Raw genomic sequence first — 20,861 nt, 5'->3', positions numbered from 1 at the left:
GTAGCACTTGAAACAGAAGTCCTGGATCTTCTCTCCAGGAGTTGAAGAAAGAGTAAGGTTTACTTTTTACCTTTTTTTATAGTCTTAAAAATGCATACAGGTGTCATTTATGTATTTAACTACATTTTAAAACATAGCTATGTGTATATGTATTTTTCTAATTATTACTCTAGATTAAAGAACAAAATAGTGTTAGGAAGAAGTGGTGAAGTCAGATGTAGAGGGTGATTAGATCCAATCCCACCCAAAGGCTTCCAGCAGTCTGAAAACCAAAGATTCCTTTTTCTCTCACAGCCATGCCTAACTCTGTTAAATCTATTTCTTCTGCTTAGGCCCATCCTAGCTCATCACAGTCCTTGGGTATGCCTATCACCCTGGAAATGTCTATGCTTTCAAACAGGTCTCAACCCCTAAGGTCAGATGATTTTACCTGTATGCAATGTTGGCATGCTTCTGTCACTTATATCTTAGTAGTTTACTTGGTGTTTTCCAGGAAGCGGTCCTGCAGACCTCCACCACAGTAGTGTTTCTATCCAATCCTTTCTGTTGGTAGGTGATGCAGGAGAAAAGTACAGGGGAAAATAAGTGTTTTCTTAAGGTCTACAGCTTTTTTAATCTCTCCTGTAAATCTCAGGTTTTTCTCTGTCTCTTGCAGAACCCGACAAAGGGAAGGATCCAAATTGGGTAGCATTCCTCAGGCTTCCATTTCCAGTAGCTTTCTAGTAATTTTGTCAAGCCACAGAAAACAAAAAGCACTGGGCCAGATTTCTCTCTCATTTACACCGGCATGCATTTGAACATAAAGCCAGCAAACTCAACACAGTTTCACAGCAATTAAAATAAGGTGCTATCAGAGTTGGATGAGCTGCTTTTGGTTGACTCTCAAGGAATTTAGAGGTATTCAAGCACATTTCAACCCAGGTGATTGCTTAGTATTTCTGCATATTCATGCTAACTATACAGATTTTCTCATCATGTTTGCTGACACTGACCACCCCTGCTCAGGTCCCATGCTTCATCGTCTAGGTTGCATTAGTGCCAAAACAAACTTTTTGTGAGATAGTGGGAAGCTGTAGATTTCATAGTTAAATACAACACTGCATAGTGCATCTGCTCCATCACTGAGTCCTGATCAGCAGGTTAAGTGTTATAGACAGTTTGTGCTGGCAACTGAAATAACCAATGGATGGAGCAGCTGCCTTGCAAAGTGAGACTGGAGGGTCTGGGGAGCTTCATTTTGAAGGGAGAAAGCTGTGGAAAGTGTACAATGGAGTTTTATGGAATCATGAAGGGTTGGATAACGTAAATGTAGAATCTTTTTTTGCCACCCTCCACGATAGTAGAACTACAGAATAATTCATTAAATAATTATATGATTGATATAAACCAGATAAAGTACTTTCTTACATCAAGCATGATGACCTTCTGGACAGAGAGAGATGAGGATAGATAGCAGTGGCAACTTTAGAAGGAGGTTAGGGAAGTTCATGGACATCTGGTCAATTAACAGACACAATACAGCAAGAATATATCCCTAATATCCCTAATAAGGTGGCTGCAGAAGCTGAGGAAGCATGAGGTGAATGGGCCACAGGGTCCAGGTATGCTTCTTGTATGGCATCTCCTAGCAGCCCCTGCAAGAGACAAAATGCTGAGCTAGGTTATTATGGCCAGTAGGGCTTTTCTTTTGCTGTTATATTCTTACTTACTATCTTTTGTGATGTTTTTTCCATTCCAATTGTGAGGAACATTTTAACTGGCTTCTGGAGCCCACTAGAATGCTGGTTTTACAGCATGCTACTGAGGGTATGCATTGCATGCCCTGGGGTGCTGCATAAGAGCAGGAATGAACATGCAAAGCTTTCTGGGACAATCTGGAGGACAGCACAGGGAAGAAGGAGCCAAACTCCTTCGTTCGGTGCCATCCAGCAGAACCCCTCCTGTGAACTGTCGAGACCCACAGGCACACCCAGGCTTTGTTCTGGAGGGAACTCGTTGCTTTATGGAAAAAAATAATTGAAGAATAAGTAACAGTTATGACATTTATGAAACAGGCAGGGATAGTCAGAGGACCAGGACACACAGCTGGGACCTGAGGTATTTGAGACCATGAACATAACTGGATTAAGTTTCACCTATACTATTAGCTAGTTTGCTGTACTGAAAAAGGATCAGGACAACTTGCAAAGGGTTGGAGCCAACAATAGGAGCCTGCATGGGGTCACATAGTTGACTTCCCTCCCCGTTTGGTTACATGGGCCAGCACTTGGTTAAAAATGAGGCCTCTTTCTTCCATTGTCCTGCATGGTGCTGGCAATGAATAGGCTCCTGGGGTTGTGGCTTAAAGGGATTATTAGGAAAAAAACCCATGCCTCCTACAAAAATCCAGCACAAAAACCTGTGGCAGTTTAAAAGACCAATGAAGAGAAGGTGTTGAGCTTTAATTATGGTCTTTCTCCATGTATGAGGCAGAAGAATCAGAGCAAATTCAGGTGAAAGCTTCAGCTCCCTCAAGACAAACACAGCAGGGTCAGACTGAAGCTGTTCCTAATTGCCTGAGCCAGAAGGAAAAGATGACAGCAAGGAAGGGCCCCTATATGGAAGCACATGGTGTCGTACTCCTGGTTTTTCTCAAATCCACATGTTCCTGTGGCTGTGGTAAAAATGGTGTTTGAGTGGCTCGTAAGATTTAATTGCATACAGAGCTTTATGACATTACCAACGTGCTCATTTTTACATAAACTCTTTTTGCACGTCGTAGACAATTTTGTGCATGATCTTGTGGCATCAGAAACAGAAGGCTATGGGCTTTCTTGACATTATTTACCTCTCTGCAGGAGCATATGATTGTAATGTCTGCAAATAAACATGCCCAGCAACAAAGGTTTTTCTATCAAGATTTTCTATGAGGCCCTACAACCTTCAGAATTACTATGAGACTTGTGTTGTCAGTTGAGTCATACAGAAAAGTCAGGATGAGATTATTTGCTTCCTCATGTCTGATTTATTGCTCTATTTTTCAGACCACTGCACTCCTAGGTCATGGATGACAGTGTGTGTATCAACATCTTTTAGGGGGAAGCTCTGAACATAGCTTGCTGCATATGGCAACCTAAATATGCAGCTCATGATCCTGTCCAAGTAAAAATTGCAATGTAAGGAAGCCCTGATAGACTGCTCTTCATTTCTGCCTCTCTTTTCCAGTAAAACATTCTGTCTATTATGTTGATTGAATCTCTAAAATTGTCTGCTTCCTTCCTGCCTTTATAAATAGTTTCCTATTTGATGTGTATTTACTTTCATTTTTCTTTTTAGGTTAGAATGCACTTGTCATTGTAACAGTGATAATAATTTGCAATAGATGTTAAGATCCTGTTAGTACTTTGAGTAACAGAGAATTGAGACACTGACGTACAGTTCCCAGAAATATTTATTCAGTTTTCCATACTTATTTGTGTGTAGTTGGTCATTTCATAACAGCAGCCTGAAGAGAGATCACAGATGAACTTTGTCAGTTCTGACTGAGTTTCAATTGAAAAATTCTGTTAAATCAAAGTTCTTCAAGTGGATTTCAAGGAGTGTGAACTGCTGCACCTTCAAATCAAGAAAATGTTCATATGAATTTCTGGAAAACCGAACTGTTTCGTATTGTGTTGTGTATTATAATCTAGCCTCTGTGTGGGGGAACAAGATTTCACCCTGTCTGAATTTGCATGTTTATTTCAAGTTATTTACTAAATAATTTGTTTCTAAGTCAAATTCATTAATATCTTTACTCTTCCACACTTTTTTGATGTATTGCTGTGCTGGGTTGACCCTGGCTGGATGCCCGGTGCCCACCAAAACTGCTCCATCACTCTTCCATCCTCAGCTGGGCAGGGGAGAGAAATTATAACAAAAGGCCTGTGGATTGAGGTAAGGGCAGGGAGAGATCACTAACACGTTGCTGTCATGAGCAAAACAGACTTGACTTGCAGAAATTGATGCTACCAATCTAATCAGTGTAGGATAATGAAAAATAAAACCCAAATCTTAAACCACCTTCCCCCCACCCCTTCCTTCTCCCCAGGCTCAACTTCACTCCCAGTTTCCCTCCCTCCTCCCCCCCAGCAGTGCAGGGGACAGGAATGGGGCTGGGGTCAGTCCCTCACACGCTGTCCCTGCAGCTCCTGCCTCTCAGGGGGAGGCTCCTCACACTTTGCCCCTGCCTACTGGGGGCTGCATGGGCTGGGGGCACGGCCTGCCCCGCCGGGGGTGCATGGGCTGGGGGCACGGCCTGCCCCGCCGGGGGCTCCAAGGGCTGGGGGCACGGCCTGCCCCGCCGGGGGTGCATGGGCTGGGGGCACGGCCTGCCCCGCCGAGGGCTCCATGGGCTGGGGGCACGGCCTGCCCCGCTGGGGGTGCATGGGCTGGGGGCACGGCCTGCCCCGCCGGGGGCTGCATGGGCTGGGGGCACGGCCTGCCCCGCCGGGGGTGCATGGGCTGGGGGCACGGCCTGCCCCGCCGGGGGTGCATGGGCTGGGGGCACGGCCTGCCCCTCAGGGGGTGCACCGTGGGCCGGGGGTGAATCTCTGCTCTGGACCTGGAGCAGCTCCAGCCTCCTGCACTGGCCTGGGGGGCTGCGGGGCTGCAGCTCCCACACAGTCTCACTCCTCTCTCTGCTGCTGTTCTGCTGCAGTTTCTCACCCTCCCTTCTTAACTATGTTATCCCAGAGGACCTACCACCATCGCTGATGGGCTCGGCCTTGGCCAAGCAGTGGGTCCATCTTGGAGCCGGCTGGCATTGCCTCTTTTGGACCCAGGGGAAGCTTCTAGCAGTTTCTCACAGAAGCCACCCCTGCAGCCCCCCTGCTGCCAAAACCTTGTCACACAAACACCATACAATTTCTCCTGGTCTAGCAGAGGACATTTATTAAGCAACTGTATGAATACCTTATTACAACCAAAACTTTCTTATGCAACCACTCAGGCCTGATTGGGAACAAGCATCATGTACCTGAACAGTAGATTTTTATTCATTTATGGGACAAAGACGTCCAAAGCAGTTTTTAAAAATTCATTTCTGCACACCAGATCTGTTCTTGTGAGTGCTTCAAAGTAATTACAAAGGGACAGTGATATGGTTTGTGTTCAATGTGACCAATTTTGTGCCAACAAGTGATTGCATTTGTAACTGCCCATTTCGTGTGCGCAATAACATGTTTGCACTTCTGCATGCTTATTTTGGAGAGCACAAACCAGGACCTCACAGTCTGCAATGGAACAAATGAAGCATGGCAAAGAGTCATTGAGAAGACTGGCTTTGCATGAAAATTCCTCGAATCAGTAGAAGTGTTGATCTCTAGGACAAAACCACCTTGCTTCACTGATTAATTCTTTATAAATTATTTTTAAACGTGCCTATTAGTGTAATTTATCTCTTGTAAGCTTGGTGAACAGGTGTTTTTAGCCCTTAAAACCTTCCAAGAATCAAGTCCTCTTTTTATTTACATTTTTAATGGTTCAGTTGTCACAGCCAGCCATGATACAGAAGTGATTCCACTGAATAATTTGACTTGGCATTTTGATGTCTGTTTTTTTCAGGGCTGAGTGTTATTTGGCTTATCTTGACCTGTGTCATGTCATTCAGCGACACTTACCTCCATTTTTAACTACTTTTGTACTACTCCACTAAAGAATTATATTCAGCCTGAATATCTAGTTTCTTATATTTATCCACCCATAGCTCTCTGGGCTTTTTCTTTATGTCAGCAAGGTCAGACTTATTCCTCTTCTAATTATACACAGTACCTACTCAAATCTGTACCACTCGAGCATGTCAGCTGTTGAAGTAATTATATTAGTATGAATGTCAAAAAAAAACCAAAAAACAAACAACAAAACAACCCAAAACCGAGAAAAGGAAGGAATACAAAAATACAAAGAATTTAAAGCTTTAAGGGGAAAAGAAAATTGTTCTTACTGTCACTGAATGTACTAAGTCCACCCAGACAATATTGTTTCAGGTGTTAAACAGTCTGGGGACCTGGCCTGAATTTAAGTCAAAAACACCAGTATTCTCACTTTTCATTCTTTCTTATTAATGTTACCTTCAGGAAGGCATCTGTGTGCCCGAAGGAGAAGAAATCTTCAATCTTTCCCACTGAAGTTATTGTCTTACTTTAAATAAGATTGCTCAGGACCTCCTAGAAAGAAAACAGCATACTAGCTTGTATGAAATAAACAGTTGTCAGGGCTCTGCTGAAGAAAACATAGTGGCTTTCAATTAATTTTCCATTTTCATTTTATCTCTTCCTTCAGAGCACACATATTAAGAAATTTACAATGAATCACAGTTGCCTTTTCAATTTAAAATCTTAACATGCTCTTTACTTTTTCACTAAAGAACCTGTGTCATATAGTTTATGCTACAGGTCTTTACTGGTAGAAATCCTCTCATTTAGCAGTGTTCAAAGCTTAAACATATTGTTTCTTTTATATATACCTAGCCTAGTATCCTTTTCCCCTGGTGTATGTAGTGCCAAGCTCTTCCTTAGAAGGGCACAAGGAGGAAAGAGCTGTGCACAAAAGATAGTGTTTGATTTCAGTAGGGTTTTGACTGACATCTTTTCACATTTTCTGTTTTGGGATGACTTTGGGCAGAGATAGTCAACGTAGTAGTTAGTACTTAGAAGATGATGCAATTAATCTTCTGGATACTAGGTATCAAAGCAGGTCTGCAAAAAGCCCTAAACCAGCTTCTCCAGTGATAAGCACTTTCTTTGGTACGTACCCTGGATACATACCACATAAAGTACTACATAGAGTAATATGGGTTGTAAGTATGAACAGCCAGGGTAGACCAGTGATACCCGGAGGCAGGCAGCTTTCACAGCTGATTCTGATCACCTCATGAGCAGAGGAAAAGACCCATATTTTTCTAGTCAGTTTTGCCCTAAGCAGAGTTAACTGTGCAGTATGTATTTTATCAATTTTGGCAGTGCAGTATTCTGCAGTTGTTTTTATACATGGTGGCCACAGTAAGAGAGCACTTGCTGTTAACCATTATGATGTAATGATTAGATTTTTGCAGTCAGTTACACTTCACAGAAATCAAGTAACAGCAGAACCATCATCTTTGCTATAGGTCAATGAAACCAAAAACCTGTGTTTCAACACTCTGATGATAAGAAGCTCCTTTCTCCAGTTGAAACAGAATGGACTGGATGACTGGATTTTAGTTACTCTGTAACATTACGTCTGAATCCCTTCTGCATCATGAAATGAAGGTGAGATATGATTACAGTAAAAATTGCATAGCATTTTTAAAGTTTGTTTTTAAAGCTGGTTAATTTGCTCTTGTTCATGTTTGAAAGTTATTCATGTACCAGAGTGATTTTTTTTCTGTCATTTATTTATATACAGAGGAATCCTGATCAGCCACAAAATTTGCAAATTGTTCCTGAATTCATCACTTCCAGCTGAAAAAAAATTAAATCAAAATATTTCTCACTTTTAAGACAAAATTGATTTTTATTTTGGAACATTTCATTGCAAAATTGAGGGTTGGTCAATGCGGACTTGATGATTTGGAAATATTTTATATTCATGAAAACAATATTTGGGCCCAGACATTGTACACTACGGTCCAATAAAAGGCATCACATCCTCTACCTAAGCTACCCAAGCTATTTATTTCCTTAGCTTTGGAAAGTACACACAGCAATACAAAAATATGTTATTTACATGTATAAAAAACCAGCATTCTTTCAACATGTTGATTCCTGCCAGAGCCAAGTGATGCGGTCCAAGTCCACACCGTGAACTGCCCATTCATCCAAGAGAGCACACTAAGACTTTGGAGTGCTTCTAGATGAACAATGTTGAGCTATTGAGTACAAATACTCATCGCTTGGATACATTTTTCATTTGATGTCTAATGGGAGCACTCTGGCATGCAATTCATAAATAAGGGAATGCAAGGACTGTTTCTTCTGTGTGAAATCTCCTCATATAATCTTCCAAATGAAATATGACAGTACTGTAGGCAACAGACTACTGTAACTTGTTTGCATATGTTGCCTTGGAGAGTGATGCCACAGTTAGTAGCTCCATCTTTCATGAGGAAACATAAGGCTACAAAAACTCAAAAGGTCTATCTCCTATAAGCAAAACCACATTTAATTCCCAAGGAGCACAACAAAATGGCCAAAGCAAGGTGGAGTTCCAAGGCAAACAAAGAGTGATATGGGAATTTTTTCTTCTGGTTTAAAACTCTCATTTGTTCCTCCATATCTAGCAGTTTTATATCAGAATACCACCTTCCCTTGGCAGCTTTTTCCAATTAAATTATATTGTTCTGTTGTTGTACTAGCACCTCTTCTACTGATGACTGTACACATTGCTGTTTGTTACAGCTTTTAAGACAATACTGCAATACTTCTATCATTACCTCTGATTTCTCTTCACTTTTAGTTCTTTATAGCATCTAATAAAGCTGCAGAGATCATTCCTAAATAGGGCCAGAAATACTTCTAATGTGCTGTTAACAAATAAAACTAGTACTACCTCATAAGAGCATGATTTTAACCATAGCCTGAAGCCTCGTTAGAACCAAAATGACTTACAGTTTATGCGTTAGCATTTTGCTTTTAGCTGTATGCAGAGTGAGTGCCTCAGGATTTCAATAGCAGGTATTTTTTCTGGTTTTAAAGGATGCTAACTGTGTTTAATTTAATTTGCATTTTTTTCCTTTTCCAACTGATCTTGAGATTATTAAACATCAATTGATAGGAAAATTGTTCATCTTTAAAAATGATGAAATAGACCTGGTTTTGTCATCTAAAGCTGACTAGAAGTTAAGGGATAGACTATGTATTTAGGTTACCCAAAACTTTACAGTTGCAACTAGTCTGCAGACGGCAGCCACCTGGAACCTAGATCCACCCTCTCCAAGTATTGCCTCTTACTGATGACAATTTAATGATTGGGGCACACACTAAGGGAACTGTGAGTGTACCCACCAGCGACATGCTTGTCTATTATTAGAGAAGATCTTACTGGCTCACTTTTTTTTTTTTTTTTAATTGGATGTTCTAAATAATTTCCCTCTAACCCATTTCATGGGGGAGGGGGAGAATAATGCCGTTTTTGTTGGCTAAGCATAGCTACTTAGAACTTAAGTTGTCACCATGTTATGCACATATCCCAGCAGAAGTGGGAACACAATTGACTTCTTGAAATTGGGCTGTAGGATGTTCTGCGCCAACTTTTTCACTGTGAGGGGAACATCTTTCTCTGTCTTACCCAATTCTCTCATTCTCCCCCTTTTTCTCTCAAGAGAACTTGAGACACAACCAAGTTACATTAAAAGTAAGAAAAGCATTAGATACTCACAAAATAAAGGAATTGCCTTGGCTCTGGTTCTTAGATAAAGGTTCTGAACCCACAAACTCTTCAGTGACTTCCTGACACTAGTTGTAGTAAAAGCCCAGAGAAGATGTGTCATTTGGGATGCACATGGGAAAGCTAGGTATTTTTAAAGGCTTTTATGAAATGAGTGGTGATAAAAACTGTGAACAGCTCACTGGCATCATGGAACTTTTATTTAGCCTTTCATAATAAGCTGTGGAACTATAATATCTTGAGAAAACATTTTCAACAGATCTATTTTTGGCCTTTAGTTGTTTGGCCTGCAGCCTGTGTACAGGGTTAAGTAATTTTTTTTCTGCCGCAAGGACATCTTTCTGCACCACCATCATGGTACCAGTGTTCCCTTGCTACCACCTCCAACATTATTAGTAATAATGACTTTTTTTTGTCACATTGTATGTAGTCCTAATCAAAGAACAGAAATTCAGGAGAGCTTCCTCTGCTTAAATGTGACTGTCTGCAATTTAGACGTCTATATCTGGCCAAATATGCTTTGGTCTGTGCCCTTGCCATGTTTGATTTCCTAGTACAGACGTACCCATTGTAAATCTTGCAAAATATTTCTGTTGTGATAAACCGTTGACGCTTTCAGTAAAGTTCCTAAAATTCAAATTCAAATGCTATGTTACTGTAGCAAACAGCATATGACGAAGGAAAAATGGGACTAGTAGCAAAAAAACATGTTACAGGATACTGCCTGGAATATATTCTGCCCTCAAAACAGCCCACATTATCTCCCATTAACAGTAATGGAAAGTTTGCATACACATCAAGGTAGAATATATAGCTAAGCCTTTGACTGCTTTGATACATATTTATGAATGTAGCTATACATTTATTCCTTCAGCCAATTTAAAAACCTGTGATTCAGAGTTTAAATTTATTCATTAATACCTGCAAATAGAGAAAAACGGCATGGAGCCAACATTAATTTAAAGAAAAACAATCTGATTATATGGTAAAATATGTCAGGCATAAGGAAGAAAATGAAGGTTAATTTTTTTCTCCCCTGAGTTGAGATTAGAGACACTGTCAGAATGATTATCCCATTGAGATCAATTGTTTGGAAAAAAAATTTGGAGATTAAAAATTTATGATACAATTATAGACCAGATCATTAGTGTCAGAAAGGGTACATAGTATTTTGCATAGGCAATAATAGAAATAAATGTCTTAGAATATGGAATTTTAGAACAATATGTCTGCAGCTATGAAGAGTTTTGATCAAGATACATTGTATAAGCAAAATATAAGCAAAAATATAGAGATATCTTATAGAGATATATATCTATATAGAGATATCTATCTACCAATCTCATAAATGAGATTGGATTAATTTGGGCTAGGTTTCCTAATTGATTTGATATCACATAGTGAATTACTGTGAAATTAAGAACACTGAGAATTAAAATCCTTTAGATTCATAAAACAACTGAAGACTAACATCAGGTTGTAGATCATGTACCCACCTACCTTCTCTTAAAATTCCAGGTAAAAATTTCTGTATTCCAATGTATTTTGTATTATCTGTTACTTTACTTTATTTTAATTTATTTTGAGTATTAAAAGACTTGTACCTAACTGCACTGAAAAGTTATTTGCTATGTTTTGTCTAGCTCCTGCTAAAACTATGAGCAGCCTGTTTTGTGGAAAACAGGTATCATTGCACAATCCTGGCTGACTCAACCCATAGAAGAAAGTAAGTCTTAGCTTTCTTCATATTAAGGTTTGATATAAGAGGAAAAACCTCTCCTGGCTAAACAGATAAAAACTAAAAGCTACCAAAATCCAAGGTAATCTCCAAAGGCAACAATTTAGAAATAAATAATGATAACTGGCGTGGAACTTCTTGGCTGAGTTATGGGGTAAAGGATCATAAAGATAGATAAAGATCAGCGGTGTCAACGCTAGGGGAAACTGGTACCATACAGCAACAAAACTCTCCCCTGCCAAGTGCTCTGTGACATCTTGTTGGATGCTTCTAGCCAAACAATGTCAAAATATGCTTATCCTCCATTGTAAATCTGTCTACAGTTTGGACTCACTTTGCAAGGTAGGATTTTTATGCCTACCATAAAAATCATGGTTTGATGAAATCCATTTTGCCAAAATTTTGTGTTGAGCAGGACATGGACAAAGAAGAAAAGAGCCTGAAACCATTCAAAATAAACTTCAGAGAGACCTATTTAAGAGTCTAACTTTGTCCACTGCATATGTGCACATGACTTGCAGTGGGAAGGATTACATGTTTATTTTGAAGCAAGGTAGTTAAAAGTGGACCTTAAAAGCCTTGTTTTATGATATGCACTTGACTGCATTGCATTTCTCACTTGGTGTTTTCTAAGTTTTGAGTGTTTGTCTTTGCAACATCAGGGTTCTATCAAAAGGGTGACTGTGCATGAAGGAGAGAGTAATTTGCTAGGTCTGTAATACGGAAAAAAGGAGAAAAAATCCAAAGCAAAACACAAAATCCATCAGGTAGCAAGTGAGTGACATGCACAGGTACCCTTAGAGGCATGACAGCCTTTAGATCCATTGCACAGACCTCTTGCCTCTTGAGATATATTTGTAACTGCTGGGTAAGGTTCTCATCCTTTTTGCTGAGCAGCACTAACAGACACTGAAACGTACATTTTCCCAGTGGAGGTGTACAAAATGCTTGTTGGTGAATGTGAGGTTTAGGAGATGTGGAGCTTCAGATACATCTGTCTCATTTTCTCTAAGTGGTACCTGTCCTGGTATACAATGCCACATTTAAGTTCTAAACTCTTGCTGAGCTGAACTTTGTCCAGTTTAAACTGGACTGTATCCTCCTTCACAGAGCCTGGGCTTAGCAATCAGCAGGTAAAACACTGAAATCACACAAAAAGAGAGAAAGAAAGAGACTTCCTGGTCTTGAGAGCTGGCAGCAGGCAGGAAAACACAACTAGTATGGAAGGAATTTTTAAGCACACAGCTGCCAACTGCCTCAGCTCTTGTCTGAACACGGACAAACTCAGGGGCTTTTTGAAAGGCTACAACTAAGAGACAGAAAAGGCATGCAATACATCCTTAGTACGGATTTCACCTTCCATCTCTTAAATTTTTAGTCTCTACCACAAAATCTAGTATACTTAGTGTTATTCCAACAAACTATTGTAAGGCATTATTATTATTATTTTTCTGAGATGGCAAGCAGTGAGTTTTACCTCAATGTCTTTGAGACATGTATGAGGTATTTTGAATGCTAGTATCTTTAAAAATTCAGCCTAAGGCAGATACCAAGTCTGGAAATGTTTAGCCTGAGCGGTTACAGTTTGACAGAATTTTAAGCCAATGAAAATCAAGATTTATTAGGAGTGTTGGGAAACTTCAAATGTAGGCGGTGTTGCCACCTACATTAACAATACATGTGAAAATTCAACAGCTAGCTACAGAAAATGAGACTCGTATTAGAGTGTTGGTATATTAATATGCATATGGAGAGAGAGAGAAAATAAAATGCTTTTTTCCATATTTTTTTAATGAGACAGAATCATATGTTAGCAAGAAAAACAGGCATACTTAAGAAATTAAATTGAACAGAGATAGGAACAACCCTGGCTTTATACATTCCCTTGACAAATCTCTTGAGTTTTTATGACTGTATAATCCAACTCCTGTCACAGTTTTCTGCCATGGCATCTTTCAGACGATTGGTTTTGTGCATAGTTATTAGTCTGATGCTGCTAATCTCTCATTTCTGCAGGAATAAACTCAACTGCTTCTATCTGAGTGCTTATAGTTTCTTTTAAAAGAATGTAATTCAGGTGGCCTAATGGGAAGGTATGAGATCCAAATTTAAAGAAAATGTTTGATCTTTTGTGCCTGCTAGGTGGTCTAGAAACTGGGCAGTATACTGGCAGAGTTTTCCAGCTTCATCTGGAAGAAGATGGCTAATAACATGCAAATGTTGTACATCCTGTTAATTAAGAAACACAATTGATGGAATTTCCTTCACCCGCATTAGCTGGGTCAAAAGCAATGCATATAGGCCAACCTAGTTCCCCATCGGTGGAGAGGGTGACTCATCTCCACAGAAGATTAGTTTGTATTGCAGAATGGTTAGCCTCCCTGTGGAGCTGCCTGGTTTTCCCTGTTAATTACAGAGAAGGGTCTAGATCGTTTATGAATATCAGGCACCCAAGTTTCAGATGGCTGCATCTAACGGAGAGGGGATTTACGGAGTGGCTGTAATAATTTTCCTTCTTCCTGCAGGGATGAAGCTTACATCAACATGAATGTTTGTTATCTTCTCAGTGCTCCTATCAACTGTTAGCAGCTCAGATATATCTCATCCCAGCTTAAGATCAAATACTGAGGAGATGTGATAATAATACACTTGGTCTCTGGCTATGCAGGATACTAGGTGAACACTCCTTCTCCGAGTCCTCCCTTCAACATTCTGTTCTTTTTACCACAAGATGTTCCTGACTCACCTACTAAAAGTAGTATAGCTTTACAAAATTGTCTTAACTTGCTTGTAGACTTTGAGGCTTCAGCCAGACAGAAGTGATGTAAAGAAGAAATGTGCCTTTGTGAGTAAAATGATTTTTTTTTTTTTTTTATGATGGACAGGTCTTATAAGGATGAGTTTGTTCTTTTGTTGACTTAACATTCATGTGGACCAACCAAAACATAGTAAGTATATGAGTATTCCTACTCATTCTAGTCTATCACCTTTCTTTTTACTTGTTTCCAGGCTCTGGAAACTAATTCTTCACATTAATTCCTGTCAAAAATAAAGAATCATAAGAATATTTTTCTTTCACTAAACAAGAAATGATACTGCTTGTCTTCTTTTCAAGGTCCCCCTGTAGCTTATTCTTGTTTTGGACATCATATATAAAAAGACTAAATATCTGCTCCCTTGTTGATACCAGCCACGATATCCCAGAAGTCACACTTTTTTTCCATCATCACTTTCAGATTTTCTCCCAATGTTGAATAGTAGGGGAGCTTCTACCACACGAAAGGTGTGATCCCTTGCTGGGACCTCTGAGGTTCGGTGCAGTTTAAAGGATTACGACACCTTTACACAGAAAGCAGAGTGTGGCACTACCTTTTGAGATATTCTTGGTGATTCAACTCCCAAGTTTCCTGCAGTCAATGTCCCATCTTTCTTTCTCCAGAGCACACGAGATCTGTGACTGCTTTTCTCAAATCTCTGTTAAGCAAGATCTAAGTCCATAGGCTGATGAACAGACATTGTCTCACCTCACCTCTCACCATGTGGCCTCTGAAACACACCCTGAGAAATATCTCTTTATTCCCCAGGAGAAAGGCATTCTCCCTGGTTGTCCTGGTTTTTGTTCAAAGTATGCTGGCAAAGAGGGAAGGATTTCTTCTCACTTTTTTTCTGATGAGTTATGCAAAGACCGGAAATACTTATGGGCATAGTATTCTTAAGATACTTCCCACCTCATTTTCCCCCTGCAATCTTTTTGTCCACTACTTGTCATCATATATAAAATGAGAAAGAAGAGTTGTCTGTGACTGATTCATTCTTTGAAGTGTCTGCCACAGCAGTGTAATAAATAACCATAAACTTTGTATCCTTGAGATGAGAAATCAATCCACAGAGGCAACTTTTAGATATTTCATCCAGAATAAGAATCCAAGAAGGAGAAAGATTAAGCGAAATGGAGAAGTGAAGAACTTGCCTGTCACCTTGCCTCATGTTTGTTAATTGGATACAACCGTAGAAAGAGGCAGCATTCAGCTTCAGGGTTCTTTCTGTGTGAAAAGCAAAGGTGAATTCCCTGATTCTCTATAAAAGCCATCTCCCTCTTTTTTTTTTTTTTTTCTTTTTTTCTTTTTTTTTTTTTCTTCCGTTTGGATTATTGATTTCTGTGACATATTTTAAGCATCTCTTTCTAGCTGCTACTTTTTTCCATCCCAGACTCTGCCTGCCCTCCTCTGGTCTTCCCACACCTTCACAGGCAAAGAACTGAAATGCTGAAATATCTGAAAAACAGAAAATGTTGTAAGTAGGAAAGAAAGATGGTGTGAACTCAGGTAGTAACGCTGAATGTAATGCCGGTCTTTGCCTTAGGATAAGTAACATGAGAAGTATCTACCAAATTTAGGATCACTGGCGTATCAGCTAGGCAGACCTTTAGTCTCCTGCTTTGTTTAAGCACCTCAAAAATCTCATGGTGGATGACTTTGTGTGGGTAAGATGTGTATTTCAGGAAAGAACAGTGAATCCACTCTTCCTGAGTCACAGTGAAATATCTGTACATACTATCCTTCCTTTTTAGATTACCTTTCTCAATTTTAAGATACATGTGAAAATTTAGTATTCAAAAGTTTGTGGAAAACCAAAAATCAAAAACCAGTGTTTGCATGAAATCATGGGAGAGACTTTTTCTTTAGGTGTGACGTTTTCCATTTCTCCCTCAAGTTGCAGATGATTTCAAAAGTCCTATGGGCAACGCACAGGGACAGTTTCCTCTCAAGTTTGTCAATTTAATTTTTTGTTCCTCTTCCTCATGACAATGCAATGTAGCTGGGCAGGGAAAAAACAAGAGAGAAAAAAATTATGTCCACAACAGAGTACTGCTAGAAATCTGCCATCTGACTTGTGGTGGTAAATGATGTTTCAAAGTAATTGGTGCCTGCAATGTACTGATACACACAAAACCCCCCCGACCATATCCTAGAGATTCCTGTTGGTCTTTAAATTTTAAAAGCATTTGCTTAACTTATTCTTTGCATGCTATTCTAAAATATTCACAAGTATCAGTGATGTTCAGGGAGTTTGTACTGAACAGTTGGAAGCCCTTTCGTGACTGATCTGATCTGACTCACCATGTCCTCCTCATAAGTGCAATCTTTGCCGTTCCCCAGAGGTACCCCCTTTCAGACGGAAAAGTGTAAAAGAGGCACTTTGGAAACATTACGTGGGAAGACTTTGCAATGCAGTTAAATATAGTGAACTGTGTCTGAAAATGCAGACCCCTTGATGCCAGTGTTCATAGAATTATAGAACAGCTTGCGTTGGAAGGGACCTGAAAGATTATCTAGTTTCAACTCCCATGTCTTGGTCAGGGACACCTTCCACTAGACCAGGTTGCTCAATACCCCATCTAACCTGGCCTTGAACACTGCCATGGATGAGGCATCTACAACATCTCTAAGTAACCCGTTACAGTGTTTCACCACCCTCAAAGTAAAGAATTTCTTCCCAAGATCTAATATAAATCTACCCTCTATGTTTTTTCAGTTTAAAGCTACTACCCCTCATCCTATCACCACACTTCCTGATAAAGAGTCTCTCCCCATTTTTCCTCTAGGTCCCCTTTCAGTATTAAAGGCCACTGTAAGGTCTCCCTGGAGGCTTCTCTAGGCTGAACAACACCAACTGTCTCAGCTTACCTTCTGAGCTGCAGCCCTTTGATCATCTTTGTGGTCCTCCTCTGGACACACACGAGGAGGTCAATGTTTTCTTGACATGACACGGGACACTGAGCTCTTCTGAAGTGGTAACTGGAAGTTGGACTTGATACTTTACAGTCTAGAATTATACTAGGAAACTATATGAATTGAATTGAATTGAAACCTAAATTATCCAGTAGCCGTAATGCATTTGATACCTAGCTGGCATGCAGACACCTCAGTAGTAGGTATTTTCCTCTTCAACGGCGTCCCCCTCTGAAAAGCAAATAAAATTATGCTATATTGAAGCAAAAGTTACCAGCTTTTCCAGCGTCAAGAGTTGATGATTTTTTAAGTTGTCCTTTAGAAATTTCCCAAGTTAAAAAATAAATTGTGTCTTAAACCATTCGACATATTTCTCAAGTGGTTTCTCTCCTTTAAAGGACCGTGAACTTCATAACAAGGGTAATTTTTGTGTGTTTCACTTTCACATTTATAACTTCACAGTGATGTGGTCATAAACATCTGCAAGTGTTTCCAATCTATTCTGATTAAACTTTGATATTTGTAGCTGCAGATAAAGGGTTGCAACCTAGATGCTGTACAAACTGTAATGAATGCCAATCTCTAGATACTTTATAATTCGAGGCATATTCTGGTGGTGAGGATCTTAAGTAAATTTCCCATTAGTTTGTATGAATCACTAGTTTATACTGTAACATATTAATTTCATATCAATTAATCATGTGATTATTGGTTTAAGATATTCACAGTGGAAAAAGGTTTTGAGAAAGATGAGTAATCAAACTGCTTTGAAAAGCAGCTGTTCATGCATAGTTGACAGAAACATGTGCTGTTACTGTGTGTGTGTGAGGGATTATAAAAATTACTGCATTTGTAGAGGAAGAAAAAAATATCTGTATTTTCAAACTCATCTCATGTCCATTGAACTGAATGCTGTGCTGGTGGAGCTTCTGCAGTCTGTCTTCCCAGTTCATTCATTAAAAGTAAAAATTAAAAAAAAATAAATTGAAAAAGGCATGGAGAGGGGGAGGGGGAGAAGACAGTGCAGGAAATTAGAAATAGATGTGGGTTTTCCTGTGGCAGGTTTCTTCAGCTAGTTATCAAAAGCCTCCATTACGCTGAAATAAATGGCTACCTTGCAATTCTATCTCCTCTTTGTCAGCAAGCAAAAAAGAAGGAAGTGCAGTGTGCAGCTGAAAAACACCGGGCAAGATTGTGTAGGTGAAAACATAGCTAAGACTTGATTGGAAAGGTAACTGAGACTTATTCCCTATGTGCTCATGCCTGGTACTGAAGCCACTGGTTAGTGTTGAATTAGACCTTCAGAATTAGGCTATTAGCAGATGTTTCTTACTGGCATGGACATGGACGTTAGGTCACGTACTAGATTACCTGTTTGTGCAATTTCTTGCTTGTTTCACTAAAGAGAAAAATTTTCAAGCCTGGCTCAAGGAACTCATTTAGTTGGAAATATGTACCATTCAGTTCACGTTAGATGGAGTTTTCAAAGTACTCTCATTAACTTGGGTTTAACAGTTGTTCTTTACTTACCTTTCTACTGTAAGCATTCCCCTCTATGGGACTGTCAACGACTCTAAGAATAAAACTGGCTCCTTTCTGGTGTCTGACATGCCCAGCTAGAGCAGACAGGGAACATCTGGATCATCTGCTTTACTAGCTGTGTGTACTCCACTTTCACCCTATTTTACATCTACCTAAAATTCACCCTGTGTTTTCAATTGATCTTCCTATTTATTTCCTCCCTGAAGGCTCAAATCTGCATCCAGTGAAGTCAGTATGAATGTTATATGAGAAAGTTCAAGCCTTTAGACTGTGATTTAACAAGGTACTTAAGCACATGCCTGGCTTAGCGCACAAGAACCTTCTCATTGAAAGCAGCAGAAAGATTGCTACTGGCCTAATTGGGAACAAGAGTGAGCTATGAACCATTAAGCAGCTGCTGAATTCCAAGGCAGCAGTGACTATATTTCAGTGATGGGCTGGGCGTAAGCCCTGTGAACAGTTTACGATGTGCTTGGAAACCTGAAGAATGAAAGCAGCTCTATACCAACTGCACCCAACCATGGAATTTACCAGTCTAGACAATATATCTGCTGGTCCACAGCCACCAAGAAGCTTGTAAAAAGGAAAACGGTATTTTCCAGAACAAATTGAGAATTATATCTCCCCAAACTCAAGGCTAATCAGTGAAGAGCATTTGTCAAGATTCTCACAAAGTGGAAATTATTTTACGTGTCCCTCTGTCATCTGCCAGAAAAGGATTTTTAAGCAATTAGTTCTACATACATATACATGCATGCAGGCACGTTTACATACAGGATACTACACATACATATCCTTAACCTAGCAGGGCAAGACTAGCAATGCTGTTTCTGAGTTTGCTCTGATTTTCACCATCTGATGTTCCAGAATGGGGGCAATCACCAACATCTACAAATAAATATTTGAAAAAAAAACCCAAGTGATTTATTTCATAAAAGCCAGAAAATTCACAGAGACTGATGAATTCATCCACAGATACTGTCCTATCTTATTCCCACAATGTAATATTTGGTACTCCTGTAGGAGGTGTTTGATGTGTAGGTGAGTGTAATATAGTCATAGATAAGCTGTACAGTCTGCAGGCAGATGGCTACAACTTATGTGAGAGGCAAAACAGTGGAAGATTCATTGTGTGATGATAGATAGGAAAAAAAGATAATGCTCATTTTTGTAGGTTGGTATGATCTTCCCACTGCCCTTTATACTTAGGTCAATTTATGGCACACTTAAGACTGTGAGATACACACCCCTCAATTTTCTTTATCTCTTGCCCACAATAAAGCATCATAATCCATGACATGCCAGGGAAAACACCTAGTGCTTTAGGTCATGGTTCAGTGAAGTAGTTGCATTGCTTAATTGTGATTGCACTGCCTCCTACCTACAGGCAAACATGAAGCCATGATAGCACCCATGCAGCACCCTGGTCCTCCTCCACCCCAGGAATTCCCAAGAGACAGGCTTTGACTCCATGTTGCAAACACATGAGGTATAGCCCAAGCAGAGGCGACGTGAGGTTTACACCAGCTGCACAAGTCCAGTGCTCAGAGTACACAACAGGATGGCTCTCTGGATCCATTTAAGGCACCTTTAGTGTAAATGTGGTATGAACTACTGGCCATCTAACTCCCACCCTTATGCCTCCACCTGGGCTAGGCTTGGCGTTAGACAATATCATTAGGAAACAGCGTTGTTCGGTTCTTGCTGCTGCTAACCCCTGAAAAGTCTCTCTTAGTCATTAAGGACTGTTTGTGCATTGTCCACAAAAACGGTGTTACAGCACTGAGTGAGAGTGGCTGCTCTGCTTTCAGGGGATCACACAAGAAATTGTGTCCATAAATAGGTTATTTTTTTTTCTTAGAAACTTGTCACTCTTTGTGGTCATTTATCTAAGATCTGTACACTGTGTCAGGGAAGCCAACCCTATCTAAAGTTGCAGTTGAGGTCTGTGTGTCGTTTATTTCAACTCGACATAGGAAAACAGCCAAAAAGAATTTCTAATTTAGGCTTTTCTCTCTGAACTTACACACCAGGACTTTCAGCCCTGCCTGGCTACATTATTTGGCACTGTGATTGATGGCAGCTGTGCATACCTCTGGCCAAAGTGAGGTACATCTGTGAGATACCTCCCTGCTTGTGCTTATGGTTACAATAACACCATGGCAACTGTGTGACTAGCCTGAAAAGTCACTTCTCTTGAGGAGTTTCCTATTAGGTGAAACTTGTAACAACACTAAAAGGTGTGCAGAAGAAACCATTTCAGAAGCATCACAGTACTGCTCAGGCAGGCTTATTAAAAAGAAGAGGTACATGTTATCTTGAAGTGAAATGAAACTTCCCTTTAAAGGGTTACACTTCAACACCAATAGGCACAAATTGCTCATTAGTCCAAGAACTTGTATGAAGAAATTACTAAAATGCTGCCTCTGGGTTGAAAGTGGAGAGCTGGAGAAGAACAGAAAGAG

At 39.9% G+C, this 20,861-nt stretch overlaps 1 long non-coding RNA gene across 2 annotated transcripts; it reads left to right on the top strand.

The window, feature by feature from the left end:
• Nucleotides 1–2,814: 2,814 nt before the first annotated feature.
• On the top strand, nucleotides 2,815–14,070 carry LOC130146223 (uncharacterized). 2 transcript variants are annotated; one of them, XR_008820825.1, is made up of 4 exons: nucleotides 2,815–3,155; nucleotides 3,872–3,915; nucleotides 7,127–7,268; nucleotides 14,008–14,070. It is a non-coding gene; the product is annotated as an uncharacterized LOC130146223 (long non-coding RNA). The 2 variants fall into 2 exon arrangements; XR_008820824.1 differs by lacking the exon at nucleotides 14,008–14,070 and adding an exon at nucleotides 7,405–7,455.
• The last annotated feature ends 6,791 nt before the right edge of the window (nucleotides 14,071–20,861 follow it).

The sequence above is a fragment of the Falco biarmicus genome, chromosome 3 (assembly GCF_023638135.1).
Source record: "Falco biarmicus isolate bFalBia1 chromosome 3, bFalBia1.pri, whole genome shotgun sequence".
Classification (NCBI taxonomy): Eukaryota; Metazoa; Chordata; class Aves; order Falconiformes; family Falconidae; genus Falco; species Falco biarmicus.
The sequence above is the reverse complement of the archived record's forward strand: the minus strand, read 5'-3'. Positions and strand labels throughout refer to the sequence as shown.